Source organism: Anomaloglossus baeobatrachus, chromosome 11 (assembly GCF_048569485.1).
Source record: "Anomaloglossus baeobatrachus isolate aAnoBae1 chromosome 11, aAnoBae1.hap1, whole genome shotgun sequence".
Lineage (NCBI taxonomy): Eukaryota > Metazoa > Chordata > Amphibia > Anura > Aromobatidae > Anomaloglossus > Anomaloglossus baeobatrachus.
Genome location: NC_134363.1, coordinates 87,306,598 through 87,329,503, shown reverse-complemented (window position 1 = coordinate 87,329,503; position 22,906 = coordinate 87,306,598).

Here is a 22,906-nt window from a genome sequence, read left to right as displayed (position 1 = left end):
TGTTTGGTGGAGATGATATTTAATAAAATAAGTAGAAATCCACTAAAAGTTTTGTTTGGTTATCTTGCAATCCCGAGATAATCGTCTCCATGCTTCAAATGCTCTTAAAAGACAATTCTAAGGCATTTCGCGCATAAATGAAATGAACACATTTTTCTCCAAAACTATAACAGATGCAAGCTTGTCCTGTTTGGTGGAGATGATATTTAATAAAATAAGTACAAATCCACTAAAAGTTTTGTTTGGTTATCTTGCAATCCCGAGATAATCGTCTCCGTGCTTCAAATGCTCTTAAAAGCCAATTCTAAGGCATTTCGCGCATAAATGAAATGAACACATATTTCTCCAAAACTATAACAGATGCAAGCTTGTCCTGTTTGGTGGAGATGATATTTAATAAAATAAGTAGAAATCCACTAAAAGTTTTGTTTGGTTATCTTGCAATCCCGAGATAATCGTCTCCATGCTTCAAATGCTCTTAAAAGCCAATTCTAAGGCATTTCGCGTATAAATAAAATGAACACATTTTTCTCCAAAACTATAACAGATGCAAGCTTGTCCTGTTTGGTGGAGATGATATTTAATAAAATAAGTAGAAATCCACTAAAAGTTTTGTTTGGTTATCTTGCAATCCCGAGATAATCGTCTCCATGCTTCAAATGCTCTTAAAAGCCAATTCTAAGGCATTTCGCGCATAAATGAAATGAACACATTTTTCTCCAAAACTATAACAGATGCAAGCTTGTCCTGTTTGGTGGAGATGATATTTAATAAAATAAGTAGAAATCCACTAAAAGTTTTGTTTGGTTATCTTGCAATCCCGAGATAATCGTCTCCATGCTTCAAATGCTCTTAAAAGACAATTCTAAGGCATTTCGCGCATAAATGAAATGAACACATTTTTCTCCAAAACTATAACAGATGCAAGCTTGTCCTGTTTGGTGGAGATGATATTTAATAAAATAAGTAGAAATCCACTAAAAGTTTTGTTTGGTTATCTTGCAATCCCGAGATAATCGTCTCCGTGCTTCAAATGCTCTTAAAAGCCAATTCTAAGGCATTTCGCGCATAAATGAAATGAACACATTTTTCTCCAAAACTATAACAGATGCAAGCTTGTCCTGTTTGGTGGAGATGATATTTAATAAAATAAATAGAAATCCACTAAAAGTTTTGTTTGGTTATCTTGCAATCCCGAGATAATCGTCTCCATGCTTCAAATGCTCTTAAAAGCCAATTCTAAGGCATTTCGCGCATAAATGAAATGAACACATTTTTCTCCAAAACTATAACAGATGCTAACTGGTCCTGTTTGGTGGAGATGATATTTAATAAAATAAGTAGAAATCCACTAAAAGTTTTGTTTGGTTATCTTGCAATCCCGAGATAATCGTCTCCATGCTTCAAATGCTTTTAAAAGCCAATTCTAAGGCATTTCGCGTATAAATAAAATGAACACATTTTTCTCCAAAACTATAACAGATGCAAGCTTGTCCTGTTTGGTGGAGATGATATTTAATAAAATAAGTAGAAATCCACTAAAAGTTTTGTTTGGTTATCTTGCAATCCCGAGATAATCGTCTCCATGCTTCAAATGCTCTTAAAAGCCAATTCTAAGGCATTTCGCGCATAAATGAAATGAACACATTTTTCTCCAAAACTATAACAGATGCAAGCTTGTCCTGTTTGGTGGAGATGATATTTAATAAAATAAGTAAAAATCCACTAAAAGTTTTGTTTGGTTATCTTGCAATCCCGAGATAATCGTCTCCATGCTTCAAATGCTCTTAAAAGACAATTCTAAGGCATTTCGCGCATAAATGAAATGAACACATTTTTCTCCAAAACTATAACAGATGCAAGCTTGTCCTGTTTGGTGGAGATGATATTTAATAAAATAAGTAGAAATCCACTAAAAGTTTTGTTTGGTTATCTTGCAATCCCGAGATAATCGTCTCCGTGCTTCAAATGCTCTTAAAAGCCAATTCTAAGGCATTTCGCGCATAAATGAAATGAACACATTTTTCTCCAAAACTATAACAGATGCAAGCTTGTCCTGTTTGGCGGAGATGATATTTAATAAAATAAATAGAAATCCACTAAAAGTTTTGTTTGGTTATCTTGCAATCCCGAGATAATCGTCTCCATGCTTCAAATGCTCTTAATAGCCAATTCTAAGGCATTTCGCGCATAAATGAAATGAACACATTTTTCTCCAAAACTATAACAGATGCTAACTGGTCCTGTTTGGTGGAGATGATATTTAATAAAATAAGTAGAAATCCACTAAAAGTTTTGTTTGGTTATCTTGCAATCCCGAGATAATCGTCTCCATGCTTCAAATGCTCTTAAAAGCCAATTCTAAGGCATTTCGCGCATAAATGAAATGAACACATTTTTCTCCAAAACTATAACAGATGCAAGCTTGTCCTGTTTGGTGGAGATGATATTTAATAAAATAAGTAGAAATCCACTAAAAGTTTTGTTTGGTTATCTTGCAATCCCGAGATAATCGTCTCCATGCTTCAAATGCTCTTAATAGCCAATTCTAAGGCATTTCGCGCATAAATGAAATGAACACATTTTTCTCCAAAACTATAACAGATGCTAACTGGTCCTGTTTGGTGGAGATGATATTTAATAAAATAAGTAGAAATCCACTAAAAGTTTTGTTTGGTTATCTTGCAATCCCGAGATAATCGTCTCCATGCTTCAAATGCTCTTAAAAGCCAATTCTAAGGCATTTCGCGCATAAATGAAATGAACACATTTTTCTCCAAAACTATAACAGATGCAAGCTTGTCCTGTTTGGTGGAGATGATATTTAATAAAATAAGTAGAAATCCACTAAAAGTTTTGTTTGGTTATCTTGCAATCCCGAGATAATCGTCTCCATGCTTCAAATGCTCTTAAAAGACAATTCTAAGGCATTTCGCGCATAAATGAAATGAACACATTTTTCTCCAAAACTATAACAGATGCAAGCTTGTCCTGTTTGGTGGAGATGATATTTAATAAAATAAGTACAAATCCACTAAAAGTTTTGTTTGGTTATCTTGCAATCCCGAGATAATCGTCTCCGTGCTTCAAATGCTCTTAAAAGCCAATTCTAAGGCATTTCGCGCATAAATGAAATGAACACATTTTTCTCCAAAACTATAACAGATGCAAGCTTGTCCTGTTTGGTGGAGATGATATTTAATAAAATAAGTAGAAATCCACTAAAAGTTTTGTTTGGTTATCTTGCAATCCCGAGATAATCGTCTCCATGCTTCAAATGCTCTTAAAAGCCAATTCTAAGGCATTTCGCGCATAAATGAAATGAACACATATTTCTCCAAAACTATAACAGATGCAAGCTTGTCCTGTTTGGTGGAGATGATATTTAATAAAATAAGTAGAAATCCACTAAAAGTTTTGTTTGGTTATCTTGCAATCTCGAGATAATCGTCTCCATGCTTCAAATGCTCTTAAAAGCCATTTCTAAGGCATTTCGCGCATAAATGAAATGAACACATTTTTCTCCAAAACTATAACAGATGCAAGCTTGTCCTGTTTGGTGGAGATGATATTTAATAAAATAAGTAGAAATCCACTAAAAGTTTTGTTTGGTTATCTTGCAATCCAGAGATAATCGTCTCCATGCTTCAAATGCTCTTAAAAGCCATTTCTAAGGCATTTCGCGCATAAATGAAATTAACACTTTTTTCTCCAAAACTTTAACAGATGCAAGCTTGTCCTGTTTGATGGAGATGATATTTAATAAAATAAGTAGAAATCCACTAAAAGATTTGTTTGGTTATCTTGCAATCTCGAGATAATCGTCTCCATGCTTCAAATGCTCTTAAAAGCCATTTCTAAGGCATTTCGCGCATAAATGAAATGAACACATTTTTCTCCAAAACTATAACAGATGCAAGCTTGTCCTGTTTGGTGGAGATGATATTTAATAAAATAAGTAGAAATCCACTAAAAGATTTGTTTGGTTATCTTGCAATCTCGAGATAATCGTCTCCATGCTTCAAATGCTCTTAAAAGCCATTTCTAAGGCATTTCGCGCATAAATGAAATGAACACATTTTTCTCCAAAACTATAACAGATGCAAGCTTGTCCTGTTTGGTGGAGATGATATTTAATAAAATAAGTAGAAATCCACTAAAAGTTTTGTTTGGTTATCTTGCAATCTCGAGATAATCGTCTCCATGCTTCAAATGCTCTTAAAAGCCATTTCTAAGGCATTTCGCGCATAAATGAAATGAACACATTTTTCTCCAAAACTATAACAGATGCAAGCTTGTCCTGTTTGGTGGAGATGATATTTAATAAAATAAGTAGAAATCCACTAAAAGTTTTGTTTGGTTATCTTGCAATCCCGAGATAATCGTCTCCATGCTTCAAATGCTCTTAAAAGCCAATTCTAAGGCATTTCGCGCATAAATGAAATGAACACATTTTTCTCCAAAACTATAACAGATGCAAGCTTGTCCTGTTTGGTGGAGATGATATTTAATAAAATAAGTAGAAATCCACTAAAAGTTTTGTTTGGTTATCTTGCAATCCCGAGATAATCGTCTCCATGCTTCAAATGCTCTTAAAAGCCAATTCTAAGGCATTTCGCGTATAAATAAAATGAACACATTTTTCTCCAAAACTATAACAGATGCAAGCTTGTCCTGTTTGGTGGAGATGATATTTAATAAAATAAGTAGAAATCCACTAAAAGTTTTGTTTGGTTATCTTGCAATCCCGAGATAATCGTCTCCATGCTTCAAATGCTCTTAAAAGCCAATTCTAAGGCATTTCGCGCATAAATGAAATGAACACATTTTTCTCCAAAACTATAACAGATGCAAGCTTGTCCTGTTTGGTGGAGATGATATTTAATAAAATAAGTAGAAATCCACTAAAAGTTTTGTTTGGTTATCTTGCAATCCCGAGATAATCGTCTCCATGCTTCAAATGCTCTTAAAAGACAATTCTAAGGCATTTCGTGCATAAATGAAATGAACACATTTTTCTCCAAAACTATAACAGATGCAAGCTTGTCCTGTTTGGTGGACATGATATTTAATAACATAAGTAGAAATCCACTAAAAGTTTTGTTTGGTTATCTTGCAATCCCGAGATAATCGTCTCCGTGCTTCAAATGCTCTTAAAAGCCAATTCTAAGGCATTTCGCGCATAAATGAAATGAACACATTTTTCTCCAAAACTATAACAGATGCAAGCTTGTCCTGTTTGGTGGAGATGATATTTAATAAAATAAATAGAAATCCACTAAAAGTTTTGTTTGGTTATCTTGCAATCCCGAGATAATCGTCTCCATGCTTCAAATGCTCTTAAAAGCCAATTCTAAGGCATTTCGCGCATAAATGAAATGAACACATTTTTCTCCAAAACTATAACAGATGCTAACTGGTCCTGTTTGGTGGAGATGATATTTAATAAAATAAGTAGAAATCCACTAAAAGTTTTGTTTGGTTATCTTGCAATCCCGAGATAATCGTCTCCATGCTTCAAATGCTCTTAAAAGCCAATTCTAAGGCATTTCGCGCATAAATGAAATGAACACATTTTTCTCCAAAACTATAACAGATGCAAGCTTGTCCTGTTTGGTGGAGATGATATTTAATAAAATAAGTAGAAATCCACTAAAAGTTTTGTTTGGTTATCTTGCAATCCCGAGATAATCGTCTCCATGCTTCAAATGCTCTTAAAAGCCAATTCTAAGGCATTTCGCGCATAAATGAAATGAACACATTTTTCTCCAAAACTATAACAGATGCAAGCTTGTCCTGTTTGGTGGAGATGATATTTAATAAAATAAGTAGAAATCCACTAAAAGTTTTGTTTGGTTATCTTGCAATCCCGAGATAATCGTCTCCGTGCTTCAAATGCTCTTAAAAGCCAATTCTAAGGCATTTCGCGCATAAATGAAATGAACACATTTTTCTCCAAAACTATAACAGATGCAAGCTTGTCCTGTTTGGCGGAGATGATATTTAATAAAATAAATAGAAATCCACTAAAAGTTTTGTTTGGTTATCTTGCAATCCCGAGATAATCGTCTCCATGCTTCAAATGCTCTTAAAAGCCAATTCTAAGGCATTTCGCGCATAAATGAAATGAACACATTTTTCTCCAAAACTATAACAGATGCAAGCTTGTCCTGTTTGGTGGAGATGATATTTAATAAAATAAGTAGAAATCCACTAAAAGTTTTGTTTGGTTATCTTGCAATCCCGAGATAATCGTCTCCGTGCTTCAAATGCTCTTAAAAGCCAATTCTAAGGCATTTCGCGCATAAATGAAATTAACACATTTTTCTCCAAAACTATAACAGATGCAAGCTTGTCCTGTTTGGTGGAGATGATATTTAATAAAATAAATAGAAATCCACTAAAAGTTTTGTTTGGTTATCTTGCAATCCCGAGATAATCGTCTCCATGCTTCAAATGCTCTTAAAAGCCAATTCTAAGGCATTTCGCGCATAAATGAAATGAACACATTTTTCTCCAAAACTATAACAGATGCTAACTGGTCCTGTTTGGTGGAGATGATATTTAATAAAATAAGTAGAAATCCACTAAAAGTTTTGTTTGGTTATCTTGCAATCCCGAGATAATCGTCTCCATGCTTCAAATGCTCTTAAAAGCCAATTCTAAGGCATTTCGCGTATAAATAAAATGAACACATTTTTCTCCAAAACTATAACAGATGCAAGCTTGTCCTGTTTGATGGAGATGATATTTAATAAAATAAGTAGAAATCCACTAAAAGTTTTGTTTGGTTATCTTGCAATCCCGAGATAATCGTCTCCATGCTTCAAATGCTCTTAAAAGCCAATTCTAAGGCATTTCGCGCATAAATGAAATGAACACATTTTTCTCCAAAACTCTAACAGATGCAAGCTTGTCCTGTTTGGTGGAGATGATATTTAATAAAATAAGTAGAAATCCACTAAAAGTTTTGTTTGGTTATCTTGCAATCCCGAGATAATCGTCTCCATGCTTCAAATGCTCTTAAAAGACAATTCTAAGGCATTTCGCGCATAAATGAAATGAACACATTTTTCTCCAAAACTATAACAGATGCAAGCTTGTCCTGTTTGGTGGAGATGATATTTAATAAAATAAGTACAAATCCACTAAAAGTTTTGTTTGGTTATCTTGCAATCCCGAGATAATCGTCTCCGTGCTTCAAATGCTCTTAAAAGCCAATTCTAAGGCATTTCGCGCATAAATGAAATGAACACATTTTTCTCCAAAACTATAACAGATGCAAGCTTGTCCTGTTTGGTGGAGATGATATTTAATAAAATAAGTAGAAATCCACTAAAAGTTTTGTTTGGTTATCTTGCAATCCCGAGATAATCGTCTCCATGCTTCAAATGCTCTTAAAAGCCAATTCTAAGGCATTTCGCGCATAAATGAAATGAACACATATTTCTCCAAAACTATAACAGATGCAAGCTTGTCCTGTTTGGTGGAGATGATATTTAATAAAATAAGTAGAAATCCACTAAAAGTTTTGTTTGGTTATCTTGCAATCTCGAGATAATCGTCTCCATGCTTCAAATGCTCTTAAAAAGCCATTTCTAAGGCATTTCGCGCATAAATGAAATGAACACATTTTTCTCCAAAACTATAACAGATGCAAGCTTGTCCTGTTTGGTGGAGATGATATTTAATAAAATAAGTAGAAATCCACTAAAAGTTTTGTTTGGTTATCTTGCAATCCAGAGATAATCGTCTCCATGCTTCAAATGCTCTTAAAAGCCATTTCTAAGGCATTTCGCGCATAAATGAAATTAACACTTTTTTCTCCAAAACTTTAACAGATGCAAGCTTGTCCTGTTTGATGGAGATGATATTTAATAAAATAAGTAGAAATCCACTAAAAGATTTGTTTGGTTATCTTGCAATCTCGAGATAATCGTCTCCATGCTTCAAATGCTCTTAAAAGCCATTTCTAAGGCATTTCGCGCATAAATGAAATGAACACATTTTTCTCCAAAACTATAACAGATGCAAGCTTGTCCTGTTTGGTGGAGATGATATTTAATAAAATATGTAGAAATCCACTAAAAGTTTTGTTTGGTTATCTTGCAATCTCGAGATAATCGTCTCCATGCTTCAAATGCTCTTAAAAGCCATTTCTAAGGCATTTCGCGCATAAATGAAATGAACACATTTTTCTCCAAAACTATAACAGATGCAAGCTTGTCCTGTTTGGTGGAGATGATATTTAATAAAATAAGTAGAAATCCACTAAAAGTTTTGTTTGGTTATCTTGCAATCTCGAGATAATCGTCTCCATGCTTCAAATGCTCTTAAAAGCCATTTCTAAGGCATTTCGCGCATAAATAAAATGAACACATTTTTCTCCAAAACTATAACAGATGCAAGCTTGTCCTGTTTGGTGGAGATGATATTTAATAAAATAAGTAGAAATCCACTAAAAGTTTTGTTTGGTTATCTTGCAATCTCGAGATAATCGTCTCCATGCTTCAAATGCTCTTAAAAGCCATTTCTAAGGCATTTCGCGCATAAATGAAATGAACACATTTTTCTCCAAAACTATAACAGATGCAAGCTTGTCCTGTTTGGTGGAGATGATATTTAATAAAATAAGTAGAAATCCACTAAAAGTTTTGTTTGGTTATCTTGCAATCTCGAGATAATCGTCTCCATGCTTTAAATGCTCTTAAAAGCCATTTCTAAGGCATTTCGCGCATAAATGAAATGAACACATTTTTCTCCAAAACTATAACAGATGCAAGCTTGTCCTGTTTGGTGGAGATGATATTTAATAAAATAAGTAGAAATCCACTAAAATTTTTGTTTGGTTATCTTGCAATCCCGAGATAATCGTCTTCATGCTTTAAATGCTCTTAAAAGCCAATTCTAAGGCATTTCGCGCATAAATGAAATGAACAAATTTTTCTCCAAAACTATAACAGATGCAAGCTTGTCCTGTTTGGTGGAGATGATATTTAATAAAATAAGTAGAAATCCACTAAAAGTTTTGTTTGGTTATCTTGCAATCCCGAGATAATCGTCTCCATGCTTCAAATGCTCTTAAAAGCCAATTCTAAGGCATTTCGCGCATAAATGAAATGAACACATTTTTCTCCAAAACTATAACAGATGCAAGCTTGTCCTGTTTGGTGGAGATGATATTTAATAAAATAAGTAGAAATCCACTAAAAGTTTTGTTTGGTTATCTTGCAATCCCGAGATAATCGTCTCCATGCTTCAAATGCTCTTAAAAGCCAATTCTAAGGCATTTCGCGTATAAATAAAATGAACACATTTTTCTCCAAAACTATAACAGATGCAAGCTTGTCCTGTTTGGTGGAGATGATATTTAATAAAATAAGTAGAAATCCACTAAAAGTTTTGTTTGGTTATCTTGCAATCCCGAGATAATCGTCTCCATGCTTCAAATGCTCTTAAAAGCCAATTCTAAGGCATTTCGCGCATAAATGAAATGAACACATTTTTCTCCAAAACTATAACAGATGCAAGCTTGTCCTGTTTGGTGGAGATGATATTTAATAAAATAAGTAGAAATCCACTAAAAGTTTTGTTTGGTTATCTTGCAATCCCGAGATAATCGTCTCCATGCTTCAAATGCTCTTAAAAGACAATTCTAAGGCATTTCGCGCATAAATGAAACGAACACATTTTTCTCCAAAACTATAACAGATGCAAGCTTGTCCTGTTTGGTGGAGATGATATTTAATAAAATAAGTAGAAATCCACTAAAAGTTTTGTTTGGTTATCTTGCAATCCCGAGATAATCGTCTCCGTGCTTCAAATGCTCTTAAAAGCCAATTCTAAGGCATTTCGCGCATAAATGAAATGAACACATTTTTCTCCAAAACTATAACAGATGCAAGCTTGTCCTGTTTGGTGGAGATGATATTTAATAAAATAAATAGAAATCCACTAAAAGTTTTGTTTGGTTATCTTGCAATCCCGAGATAATCGTCTCCATGCTTCAAATGCTCTTAAAAGCCAATTCTAAGGCATTTCGCGCATAAATGAAATGAACACATTTTTCTCCAAAACTATAACAGATGCTAACTGGTCCTGTTTGGTGGAGATGATATTTAATAAAATAAGTAGAAATCCACTAAAAGTTTTGTTTGGTTATCTTGCAATCCCGAGATAATCGTCTCCATGCTTCAAATGCTCTTAAAAGCCAATTCTAAGGCATTTCGCGCATAAATGAAATGAACACATTTTTCTCCAAAACTATAACAGATGCAAGCTTGTCCTGTTTGGTGGAGATGATATTTAATAAAATAAGTAGAAATCCACTAAAAGTTTTGTTTGGTTATCTTGCAATCCCGAGATAATCGTCTCCATGCTTCAAATGCTCTTAAAAGACAATTCTAAGGCATTTCGCGCATAAATGAAATGAACACATTTTTCTCCAAAACTATAACAGATGCAAGCTTGTCCTGTTTGGTGGAGATGATATTTAATAAAATAAGTAGAAATCCACTAAAAGTTTTGTTTGGTTATCTTGCAATCCCGAGATAATCGTCTCCGTGCTTCAAATGCTCTTAAAAGCCAATTCTAAGGCATTTCGCGCATAAATGAAATGAACACATTTTTCTCCAAAACTATAACAGATGCAAGCTTGTCCTGTTTGGCGGAGATGATATTTAATAAAATAAATAGAAATCCACTAAAAGTTTTGTTTGGTTATCTTGCAATCCCGAGATAATCGTCTCCATGCTTCAAATGCTCTTAAAAGCCAATTCTAAGGCATTTCGCGCATAAATGAAATGAACACATTTTTCTCCAAAACTATAACAGATGCAAGCTTGTCCTGTTTGGTGGAGATGATATTTAATAAAATAAGTAGAAATCCACTAAAAGTTTTGTTTGGTTATCTTGCAATCCCGAGATAATCGTCTCCATGCTTCAAATGCTCTTAAAAGCCAATTCTAAGGCATTTCGCGTATAAATAAAATGAACACATTTTTCTCCAAAACTATAACAGATGCAAGCTTGTCCTGTTTGGTGGAGATGATATTTAATAAAATAAGTAGAAATCCACTAAAAGTTTTGTTTGGTTATCTTGCAATCCCGAGATAATCGTCTCCATGCTTCAAATGCTCTTAAAAGCCAATTCTAAGGCATTTCGCGCATAAATGAAATGAACACATTTTTCTCCAAAACTATAACAGATGCAAGCTTGTCCTGTTTGGTGGAGATTATATTTAATAAAATAAGTAGAAATCCACTAAAAGTTTTGTTTGGTTATCTTGCAATCCCGAGATAATCGTCTCCATGCTTCAAATGCTCTTAAAAGACAATTCTAAGGCATTTCGCGCATAAATGAAATGAACACATTTTTCTCCAAAACTATAACAGATGCAAGCTTGTCCTGTTTGGTGGAGATGATATTTAATAAAATAAGTAGAAATCCACTAAAAGTTTTGTTTGGTTATCTTGCAATCCCGAGATAATCGTCTCCGTGCTTCAAATGCTCTTAAAAGCCAATTCTAAGGCATTTCGCGCATAAATGAAATTAACACATTTTTCTCCAAAACTATAACAGATGCAAGCTTGTCCTGTTTGGTGGAGATGATATTTAATAAAATAAATAAAAATCCACTAAAAGTTTTGTTTGGTTATCTTGCAATCCCGAGATAATCGTCTCCATGCTTCAAATGCTCTTAAAAGCCAATTCTAAGGCATTTCGCGCATAAATGAAATGAACACATTTTTCTCCAAAACTATAACAGATGCTAACTGGTCCTGTTTGGTGGAGATGATATTTAATAAAATAAGTAGAAATCCACTAAAAGTTTTGTTTGGTTATCTTGCAATCCCGAGATAATCGTCTCCATGCTTCAAATGCTCTTAAAAGCCAATTCTAAGGCATTTCGCGTATAAATAAAATGAACACATTTTTCTCCAAAACTATAACAGATGCAAGCTTGTCCTGTTTGGTGGAGATGATATTTAATAAAATAAGTAGAAATCCACTAAAAGTTTTGTTTGGTTATCTTGCAATCCCGAGATAATCGTCTCCATGCTTCAAATGCTCTTAAAAGCCAATTCTAAGGCATTTCGCGCATAAATGAAATGAACACATTTTTCTCCAAAACTATAACAGATGCAAGCTTGTCCTGTTTGGTGGAGATGATATTTAATAAAATAAGTAGAAATCCACTAAAAGTTTTGTTTGGTTATCTTGCAATCCCGAGATAATCGTCTCCATGCTTCAAATGCTCTTAAAAGACAATTCTAAGGCATTTCGCGCATAAATGAAATGAACACATTTTTCTCCAAAACTATAACAGATGCAAGCTTGTCCTGTTTGGTGGAGATGATATTTAATAAAATAAGTACAAATCCACTAAAAGTTTTGTTTGGTTATCTTGCAATCCCGAGATAATCGTCTCCGTGCTTCAAATGCTCTTAAAAGCCAATTCTAAGGCATTTCGCGCATAAATGAAATGAACACATATTTCTCCAAAACTATAACAGATGCAAGCTTGTCCTGTTTGGTGGAGATGATATTTAATAAAATAAGTAGAAATCCACTAAAAGTTTTGTTTGGTTATCTTGCAATCCCGAGATAATCGTCTCCATGCTTCAAATGCTCTTAAAAGCCAATTCTAAGGCATTTCGCGTATAAATAAAATGAACACATTTTTCTCCAAAACTATAACAGATGCAAGCTTGTCCTGTTTGGTGGAGATGATATTTAATAAAATAAGTAGAAATCCACTAAAAGTTTTGTTTGGTTATCTTGCAATCCCGAGATAATCGTCTCCATGCTTCAAATGCTCTTAAAAGCCAATTCTAAGGCATTTCGCGCATAAATGAAATGAACACATTTTTCTCCAAAACTATAACAGATGCAAGCTTGTCCTGTTTGGTGGAGATGATATTTAATAAAATAAGTAGAAATCCACTAAAAGTTTTGTTTGGTTATCTTGCAATCCCGAGATAATCGTCTCCATGCTTCAAATGCTCTTAAAAGACAATTCTAAGGCATTTCGCGCATAAATGAAATGAACACATTTTTCTCCAAAACTATAACAGATGCAAGCTTGTCCTGTTTGGTGGAGATGATATTTAATAAAATAAGTAGAAATCCACTAAAAGTTTTGTTTGGTTATCTTGCAATCCCGAGATAATCGTCTCCGTGCTTCAAATGCTCTTAAAAGCCAATTCTAAGGCATTTCGCGCATAAATGAAATGAACACATTTTTCTCCAAAACTATAACAGATGCAAGCTTGTCCTGTTTGGTGGAGATGATATTTAATAAAATAAATAGAAATCCACTAAAAGTTTTGTTTGGTTATCTTGCAATCCCGAGATAATCGTCTCCATGCTTCAAATGCTCTTAAAAGCCAATTCTAAGGCATTTCGCGCATAAATGAAATGAACACATTTTTCTCCAAAACTATAACAGATGCTAACTGGTCCTGTTTGGTGGAGATGATATTTAATAAAATAAGTAGAAATCCACTAAAAGTTTTGTTTGGTTATCTTGCAATCCCGAGATAATCGTCTCCATGCTTCAAATGCTTTTAAAAGCCAATTCTAAGGCATTTCGCGTATAAATAAAATGAACACATTTTTCTCCAAAACTATAACAGATGCAAGCTTGTCCTGTTTGGTGGAGATGATATTTAATAAAATAAGTAGAAATCCACTAAAAGTTTTGTTTGGTTATCTTGCAATCCCGAGATAATCGTCTCCATGCTTCAAATGCTCTTAAAAGCCAATTCTAAGGCATTTCGCGCATAAATGAAATGAACACATTTTTCTCCAAAACTATAACAGATGCAAGCTTGTCCTGTTTGGTGGAGATGATATTTAATAAAATAAGTAGAAATCCACTAAAAGTTTTGTTTGGTTATCTTGCAATCCCGAGATAATCGTCTCCATGCTTCAAATGCTCTTAAAAGACAATTCTAAGGCATTTCGCGCATAAATGAAATGAACACATTTTTCTCCAAAACTATAACAGATGCAAGCTTGTCCTGTTTGGTGGAGATGATATTTAATAAAATAAGTAGAAATCCACTAAAAGTTTTGTTTGATTATCTTGCAATCCCGAGATAATCGTCTCCGTGCTTCAAATGCTCTTAAAAGCCAATTCTAAGGCATTTCGCGCATAAATGAAATGAACACATTTTTCTCCAAAACTATAACAGATGCAAGCTTGTCCTGTTTGGCGGAGATGATATTTAATAAAATAAATAGAAATCCACTAAAAGTTTTGTTTGGTTATCTTGCAATCCCGAGATAATCGTCTCCATGCTTCAAATGCTCTTAATAGCCAATTCTAAGGCATTTCGCGCATAAATGAAATGAACACATTTTTCTCCAAAACTATAACAGATGCTAACTGGTCCTGTTTGGTGGAGATGATATTTAATAAAATAAGTAGAAATCCACTAAAAGTTTTGTTTGGTTATCTTGCAATCCCGAGATAATCGTCTCCATGCTTCAAATGCTCTTAAAAGCCAATTCTAAGGCATTTCGCGCATAAATGAAATGAACACATTTTTCTCCAAAACTATAACAGATGCAAGCTTGTCCTGTCTGGTGGAGATGATATTTAATAAAATAAGTAGAAATCCACTAAAAGTTTTGTTTGGTTATCTTGCAATCCCGAGATAATTGTCTCCATGCTTCAAATGCTCTTAAAAGCCAATTCTAAGGCATTTCGCGCATAAATGAAATGAACACATTTTTCTCCAAAACTATAACAGATGCAAGCTTGTCCTGTTTGGTGGAGATGATATTTAATAAAATAAGTAGAAATCAACTAAAAGTTTTGTTTGGTTATCTTGCAATCCCGAGATAATCGTCTCCATGCTTCAAATGCTCTTAAAAGCCAATTCTAAGGCATTTCGCGCATAAATGAAATGAACACATTTTTCTCCAAAACTATAACAGATGCAAGCTTGTCCTGTTTGGTGGAGATGATATTTAATAAAATAAGTAGAAATCCACTAAAAGTTTTGTTTGGTTATCTTGCAATCCCGAGATAATCGTCTCCGTGCTTCAAATGCTCTTAAAAGCCAATTCTAAGGCATTTCGCGCATAAATGAAATGAACACATTTTTCTCCAAAACTATAACAGATGCAAGCTTGTCCTGTTTGGTGGAGATGATATTTAATAAAATAAATAGAAATCCACTAAAAGTTTTGTTTGGTTATCTTGCAATCCCGAGATAATCGTCTCCATGCTTCAAATGCTCTTAAAAGCCAATTCTAAGGCATTTCGCGCATAAATGAAATGAACACATTTTTCTCCAAAACTATAACAGATGCAAGCATGTCCTGTTTGGTGGAAATGATATTTAATAAAATAAATAGAAATCCACTAAAAGTTTTTTTTGGTTATCTTGCAATCCCGAGATAATCGTCTCCATGCTTCAAATGCTCTTAAAAGCCAATTCTAAGGCATTTCGCGCATAAATGAAATGAACACATTTTTCTCCAAAACTATAACAGATGCTAACTGGTCCTGTTTGGTGGAGATGATATTTAATAAAATAAGTAGAAATCCACTAAAAGTTTTGTTTGGTTATCTTGCAATCCCGAGATAATCGTCTCCATGCTTCAAATGCTCTTAAAAGCCAATTCTAAGGCATTTCGCGCATAAATGAAATGAACACATTTTCTCCAAAACTATAACAGATGCAAGCTTGTCCTGTTTGGTGGAGATGATATTTAATAAAATAAGTAGAAATCCACTAAAAGTTTTGTTTGGTTATCTTGCAATCCCGAGATAATCGTCTCCGTGCTTCAAATGCTCTTAAAAGCCAATTCTAAGGCATTTCGCGCATAAATGAAATGAACACATTTTTCTCCAAAACTATAACAGATGCAAGCTTGTTCTGTTTGGTGGAGATGATATTTAATAAAATAAATAGAAATCCACTAAAAGTTTTGTTTGGTTATCTTGCAATCCCGAGATAATCGTCTCCATGCTTCAAATGCTCTTAAAAGCCAATTCTAAGGCATTTCGCGCATAAATGAAATGAACACATTTTTCTCCAAAACTATAACAGATGCAAGCTTGTTCTGTTTGGTGGAGATGATATTTAATAAAATAAATAGAAATCCACTAAAAGTTTTGTTTGGTTATCTTGCAATCCCGAGATAATCGTCTCCATGCTTCAAATGCTCTTAAAAGCCAATTCTAAGGCATTTCGCGCATAAATGAAATGAACACATTTTTCTCCAAAACTATAACAGATGCTAACTGGTCCTGTTTGGTGGAGATGATATTTAATAAAATAAGTAGAAATCCACTAAAAGTTTTGTTTGGTTATCTTGCAATCCCGAGATAATCGTCTCCATGCTTCAAATGCTCTTAAAAGCCAATTCTAAGGCATTTCGCGCATAAATGAAATGAACACATTTTTCTCCAAAACTATAACAGATGCAAGCTTGTCCTGTTTGGTGGAGATGATATTTAATAAAATAAGTAGAAATCCACTAAAAGTTTTGTTTGGTTATCTTGCAATCCCGAGATAATCGTCTCCATGCTTCAAATGCTCTTAAAAGCCAATTCTAAGGCATTTCGCGCATAAATGAAATGAACACATTTTTCTCCAAAACTATAACAGATGCAAGCTTGTCCTGTTTGGTGGAGATGATATTTAATAAAATAAGTAGAAATCCACTAAAAGTTTTGTTTGGTTATCTTGCAATTTCGAGATAATCGTCTCCATGCTTCAAATGCTCTTAAAAGCCAATTCTAAGGCATTTCGCGCATAAATGAAATGAACACATTTTTCTCCAAAACTATAACAGATGCTAACTGGTCCTGTTTGGTGGAGATGATATTTAATAAAATAAGTAGAAATCCACTAAAAGTTTTGTTTGGTTATCTTGCAATCCCGAGATAATCGTCTCCATGCTTCAAATGCTCTTAAAAGCCAATTCTAAGGCATTTCGCGCATAAATGAAATGAACACATTTTTCTCCAAAACTATAACAGATGCAAGCTTGTCCTGTTTGGTGGAGATGATATTTAATAAAATAAATAGAAATCCACTAAAAGTTTTGTTTGGTTATCTTGCAATCCCGAGATAATCGTCTCCATGCTTCAAATGCTCTTAAAAGCCAATTCTAAGGCATTTCGCGCATAAATGAAATGAACACATTTTTCTCCAAAACTATAACAGATGCAAGCTTGTCCTGTTTGGTGGAGATGATATTTAATAAAATAAGTAGAAATCCACTAAAAGTTTTGTTTGGTCATCTTGCAATCCCGAGATAATCGTCTCCATGCTTCAAATGCTCTTAAAAGCCAATTCTAAGGCATTTCGCGCATAAATGAACTGAACACATTTTTCTCCAAAACTATAACAGATGCAAGCTTGTCCTGTTTGGTGGAGATGATATTTAATAAAATAAGTAGAAATCCACTAAAAGTTTTGTTTGGTTATCTTGCAATCCCGAGATAATCGTCTCCATGCTTCAAATGCTCTTAAAAGCCAATTCTAAGGCATTTCGCGCATAAATGAAATGAACACATTTTTCTCCAAAACTATAACAGATGCAAGTCCTGTTTGGTGGAGATGATATTTAATAAAATAAGTAGAAATCCACTAAAAGTTTTGTTTGGTTATCTTGCAATCCCGAGATAATCGTCTCCGTGCTTCAAATGCTCTTAAAAGCCAATTCTAAGGCATTTCGCGCATAAATGAAATGAACACATTTTTCTCCAAAACTATAACAGATGCAAGCTTGTCCTGTTTGGTGGAGATGATATTTAATAAAATAAATAGAAATCCACTAAAAGTTTTGTTTGGTTATCTTGCAATCCCGAGATAATCGTCTCCATGCTTCAAATGCTCTTAAAAGCCAATTCTAAGGCATTTCGCGCATAAATGAAATGAACACATTTTTCTCCAAAACTATAACAGATGCAAGCTTGTTCTGTTTGGTGGAGATGATATTTAATAAAATAAATAGAAATCCACTAAAAGTTTTGTTTGGTTATCTTGCAATCCCGAGATAATCGTCTCCATGCTTCAAATGCTCTTAAAAGCCAATTCTAAGGCATTTCGCGCATAAATGAAATGAACACATTTTTCTCCAAAACTATAACAGATGCAAGTCCTGTTTGGTGGAGATGATATTTAATAAAATAAGTAGAAATCCACTAAAAGTTTTGTTTGGTTATCTTGCAATCCCGAGATAATCGTCTCCATGCTTCAAATGCTCTTAAAAGCCAATTCTAAGGCATTTCGCGCATAAATGAAATGAACACATTTTTCTCCAAAACTATAACAGATGCAAGCTTGTCCTGTTTGGTGGAGATGATATTTAATAAAATAAGTAGAAATCCACTAAAAGTTTTGTTTGGTTATCTTGCAATCCCGAGATAATCGTCTCCATGCTTTAAATGCTCTTAAAAGCCAATTCTAAGGCATTTCGCGCATAAATGAAATGAACACATTTTTCTCCAAAACTATAACAGATGCAAGCTTGTCCTGTTTGGTGGAGATGATATTTAATAAAATAAGTAGAAATCCACTAAAAGTTTTGTTTGGTTATCTTGCAATCCCGAGATAATCGTCTCCATGCTTCAAATGCTCTTAAAAGCCAATTCTAAGGCATTTCGCGCATAAATGAAATGAACACATTTTCTCCAAAACTATAACAGATGCAAGCTTGTCCTGTTTGGTGGAGATGATATTTAATAAAATAAGTAGAAATCCACTAAAAGTTTTGTTTGGTTATCTTGCAATCCCGAGATAATCGTCTCCGTGCTTCAAATGCTCTTAAAAGCCAATTCTAAGGCATTTCGCGCATAAATGAAATGAACACATTTTTCTCCAAAACTATAACAGATGCAAGCTTGTTCTGTTTGGTGGAGATGATATTTAATAAAATAAATAGAAATCCACTAAAAGTTTTGTTTGGTTATCTTGCAATCCCGAGATAATCGTCTCCATGCTTCAAATGCTCTTAAAAGCCAATTCTAAGGCATTTCGCGCATAAATGAAATGAACACATTTTTCTCCAAAACTATAACAGATGCAAGCTTGTTCTGTTTGGTGGAGATGATATTTAATAAAATAAATAGAAATCCACTAAAAGTTTTGTTTGGTTATCTTGCAATCCCGAGATAATCGTCTCCATGCTTCAAATGCTCTTAAAAGCCAATTCTAAGGCATTTCGCGCATAAATGAAATGAACACATTTTTCTCCAAAACTATAACAGATGCTAACTGGTCCTGTTTGGTGGAGATGATATTTAATAAAATAAGTAGAAATCCACTAAAAGTTTTGTTTGGTTATCTTGCAATCCCGAGATAATCGTCTCCATGCTTCAAATGCTCTTAAAAGCCAATTCTAAGGCATTTCGCGCATAAATGAAATGAACACATTTTTCTCCAAAACTATAACAGATGCAAGCTTGTCCTGTTTGGTGGAGATGATATTTAATAAAATAAGTAGAAATCCACTAAAAGTTTTGTTTGGTTATCTTGCAATCCCGAGATAATCGTCTCCATGCTTCAAATGCTCTTAAAAGCCAATTCTAAGGCATTTCGCGCATAAATGAAATGAACACATTTTTCTCCAAAACTATAACAGATGCAAGCTTGTCCTGTTTGGTGGAGATGATATTTAATAAAATAAGTAGAAATCCACTAAAAGTTTTGTTTGGTTATCTTGCAATTTCGAGATAATCGTCTCCATGCTTCAAATGCTCTTAAAAGCCAATTCTAAGGCATTTCGCGCATAAATGAAATGAACACATTTTTCTCCAAAACTATAACAGATGCTAACTGGTCCTGTTTGGTGGAGATGATATTTAATAAAATAAGTAGAAATCCACTAAAAGTTTTGTTTGGTTATCTTGCAATCCCGAGATAATCGTCTCCATGCTTCAAATGCTCTTAAAAGCCAATTCTAAGGCATTTCGCGCATAAATGAAATGAACACATTTTTCTCCAAAACTATAACAGATGCAAGCTTGTCCTGTTTGGTGGAGATGATATTTAATAAAATAAATAGAAATCCACTAAAAGTTTTGTTTGGTTATCTTGCAATCCCGAGATAATCGTCTCCATGCTTCAAATGCTCTTAAAAGCCAATTCTAAGGCATTTCGCGCATAAATGAAATGAACACATTTTTCTCCAAAACTATAACAGATGCAAGCTTGTCCTGTTTGGTGGAGATGATATTTAATAAAATAAGTAGAAATCCACTAAAAGTTTTGTTTGGTCATCTTGCAATCCCGAGATAATCGTCTCCATGCTTCAAATGCTCTTAAAAGCCAATTCTAAGGCATTTCGCGCATAAATGAACTGAACACATTTTTCTCCAAAACTATAACAGATGCAAGCTTGTCCTGTTTGGTGGAGATGATATTTAATAAAATAAGTAGAAATCCACTAAAAGTTTTGTTTGGTTATCTTGCAATCCCGAGATAATCGTCTCCATGCTTCAAATGCTCTTAAAAGCCAATTCTAAGGCATTTCGCGCATAAATGAAATGAACACATTTTTCTCCAAAACTATAACAGATGCAAGTCCTGTTTGGTGGAGATGATATTTAATAAAATAAGTAGAAATCCACTAAAAGTTTTGTTTGGTTATCTTGCAATCCCGAGATAATCGTCTCCGTGCTTCAAATGCTCTTAAAAGCCAATTCTAAGGCATTTCGCGCATAAATGAAATGAACACATTTTTCTCCAAAACTATAACAGATGCAAGCTTGTCCTGTTTGGTGGAGATGATATTTAATAAAATAAATAGAAATCCACTAAAAGTTTTGTTTGGTTATCTTGCAATCCCGAGATAATCGTCTCCATGCTTCAAATGCTCTTAAAAGCCAATTCTAAGGCATTTCGCGCATAAATGAAATGAACACATTTTTCTCCAAAACTATAACAGATGCAAGCTTGTTCTGTTTGGTGGAGATGATATTTAATAAAATAAATAGAAATCCACTAAAAGTTTTGTTTGGTTATCTTGCAATCCCGAGATAATCGTCTCCATGCTTCAAATGCTCTTAAAAGCCAATTCTAAGGCATTTCGCGCATAAATGAAATGAACACATTTTTCTCCAAAACTATAACAGATGCAAGTCCTGTTTGGTGGAGATGATATTTAATAAAATAAGTAGAAATCCACTAAAAGTTTTGTTTGGTTATCTTGCAATCCCGAGATAATCGTCTCCATGCTTCAAATGCTCTTAAAAGCCAATTCTAAGGCATTTCGCGCATAAATGAAATGAACACATTTTTCTCCAAAACTATAACAGATGCAAGCTTGTCCTGTTTGGTGGAGATGATATTTAATAAAATAAGTAGAAATCCACTAAAAGTTTTGTTTGGTTATCTTGCAATCCCGAGATAATCGTCTCCATGCTTTAAATGCTCTTAAAAGCCAATTCTAAGGCATTTCGCGCATAAATGAAATGAACACATTTTTCTCCAAAACTATAACAGATGCAAGCTTGTCCTGTTTGGTGGAGATGATATTTAATAAAATAAGTAGAAATCCACTAAAAGTTTTGTTTGGTTATCTTGCAATCCCGAGATAATCGTCTCCATGCTTCAAATGCTCTTAAAAGCCAATTCTAAGGCATTTCGCGCATAAATGAAATGAACACATTTTTCTCCAAAACTATAACAGATGCAAGCTTGTCCTGTATGGTGGAGATGATATTTAATAAAATAAGTAGAAATCCACTAAAAGTTTTGTTTTGTTATCTTGCAATCCCGAGATAATCGTCTCCATGCTTCAAATGCTCTTAAAAGCCAATTCTAAAGCATTTCGCGCATAAATGAAATGAACTCATTTTTCTCCCAAACTATAACAGATGCAAGCTTGTCCTGTTTGGTGGAGATGATATTTAATAAAATAATTAGAAATCCACTAAAAGTTTTGTTTGGTTATCTTGCAATCCCGAGATAATCGTCTCCATGCTTCAAATGATCTTAAAAGCCAATTCTAAGGCATTTCGCGCATAAATGAAATGAACACATTTTTCTCCAAAACTATAACAGATGCAAGTCCTGTTTGGTGGAGATGATATTTAATAAAATAAGTAGAAATCCACTAAAAGTTTTGTTTGGTTATCTTGCAATCCCGAGATAATCGTCTCCATGCTTCAAATGCTCTTAAAAGCCAATTCTAAGGCATTTCGCGCATAACTGAAATAAACACATTTTTCTCCAAAAATATAACAGATGCAAGCTTGTCCTGTTTGGTGGAGATGATTTTTAATACAATAAGTAGAAATGCACTAAAAGTTTTGTTTGGTTATCTTGCAATCCCGAGATAATCGTCTCCATGCTTCAAATGCTCTTAAAAGCCAATTCTAAGGCATTTCGCGCATAAATGAAATGAACACATTTTTCTCCAAAACTATAACTGATGCAAGTCCTGTTTGGTGGAGATGATATTTAATAAAATAAGTAGAAATCCACTAAAAGTTTTGTTTGGTTATCTTGCAATCCCGAGATAATCGTCTCCATGCTTTAAATGCTCTTAAAAGCCAATTCTAAGGCATTTCGCGCATAAATGAAATGAACACATTTTTCTCCAAAACTATAACAGATGCAAGCTTGTCCTGTTTGGTGGAGATGATATTTAATAAAATAAGTAGAAATCCACTAAAAGTTTTGTTTGGTTATCTTGCAATCCCGAGATAATCGTCTCCATGCTTCAAATGATCTTAAAAGCCAATTCTAAGGCATTTCGCGCATAAATGAAATGAACACATTTTTCTCCAAAACTATAACAGATGCAAGCTTGTTCTGTTTGGTGGAGATGATATTTAATAAAATAAGTAGAAATCCACTAAAAGTTTTGTTTGGTTATCTTGCAATCCCGAGATAATCGTCTCCATGCTTCAAATGCTCTTAAAAGCCAATT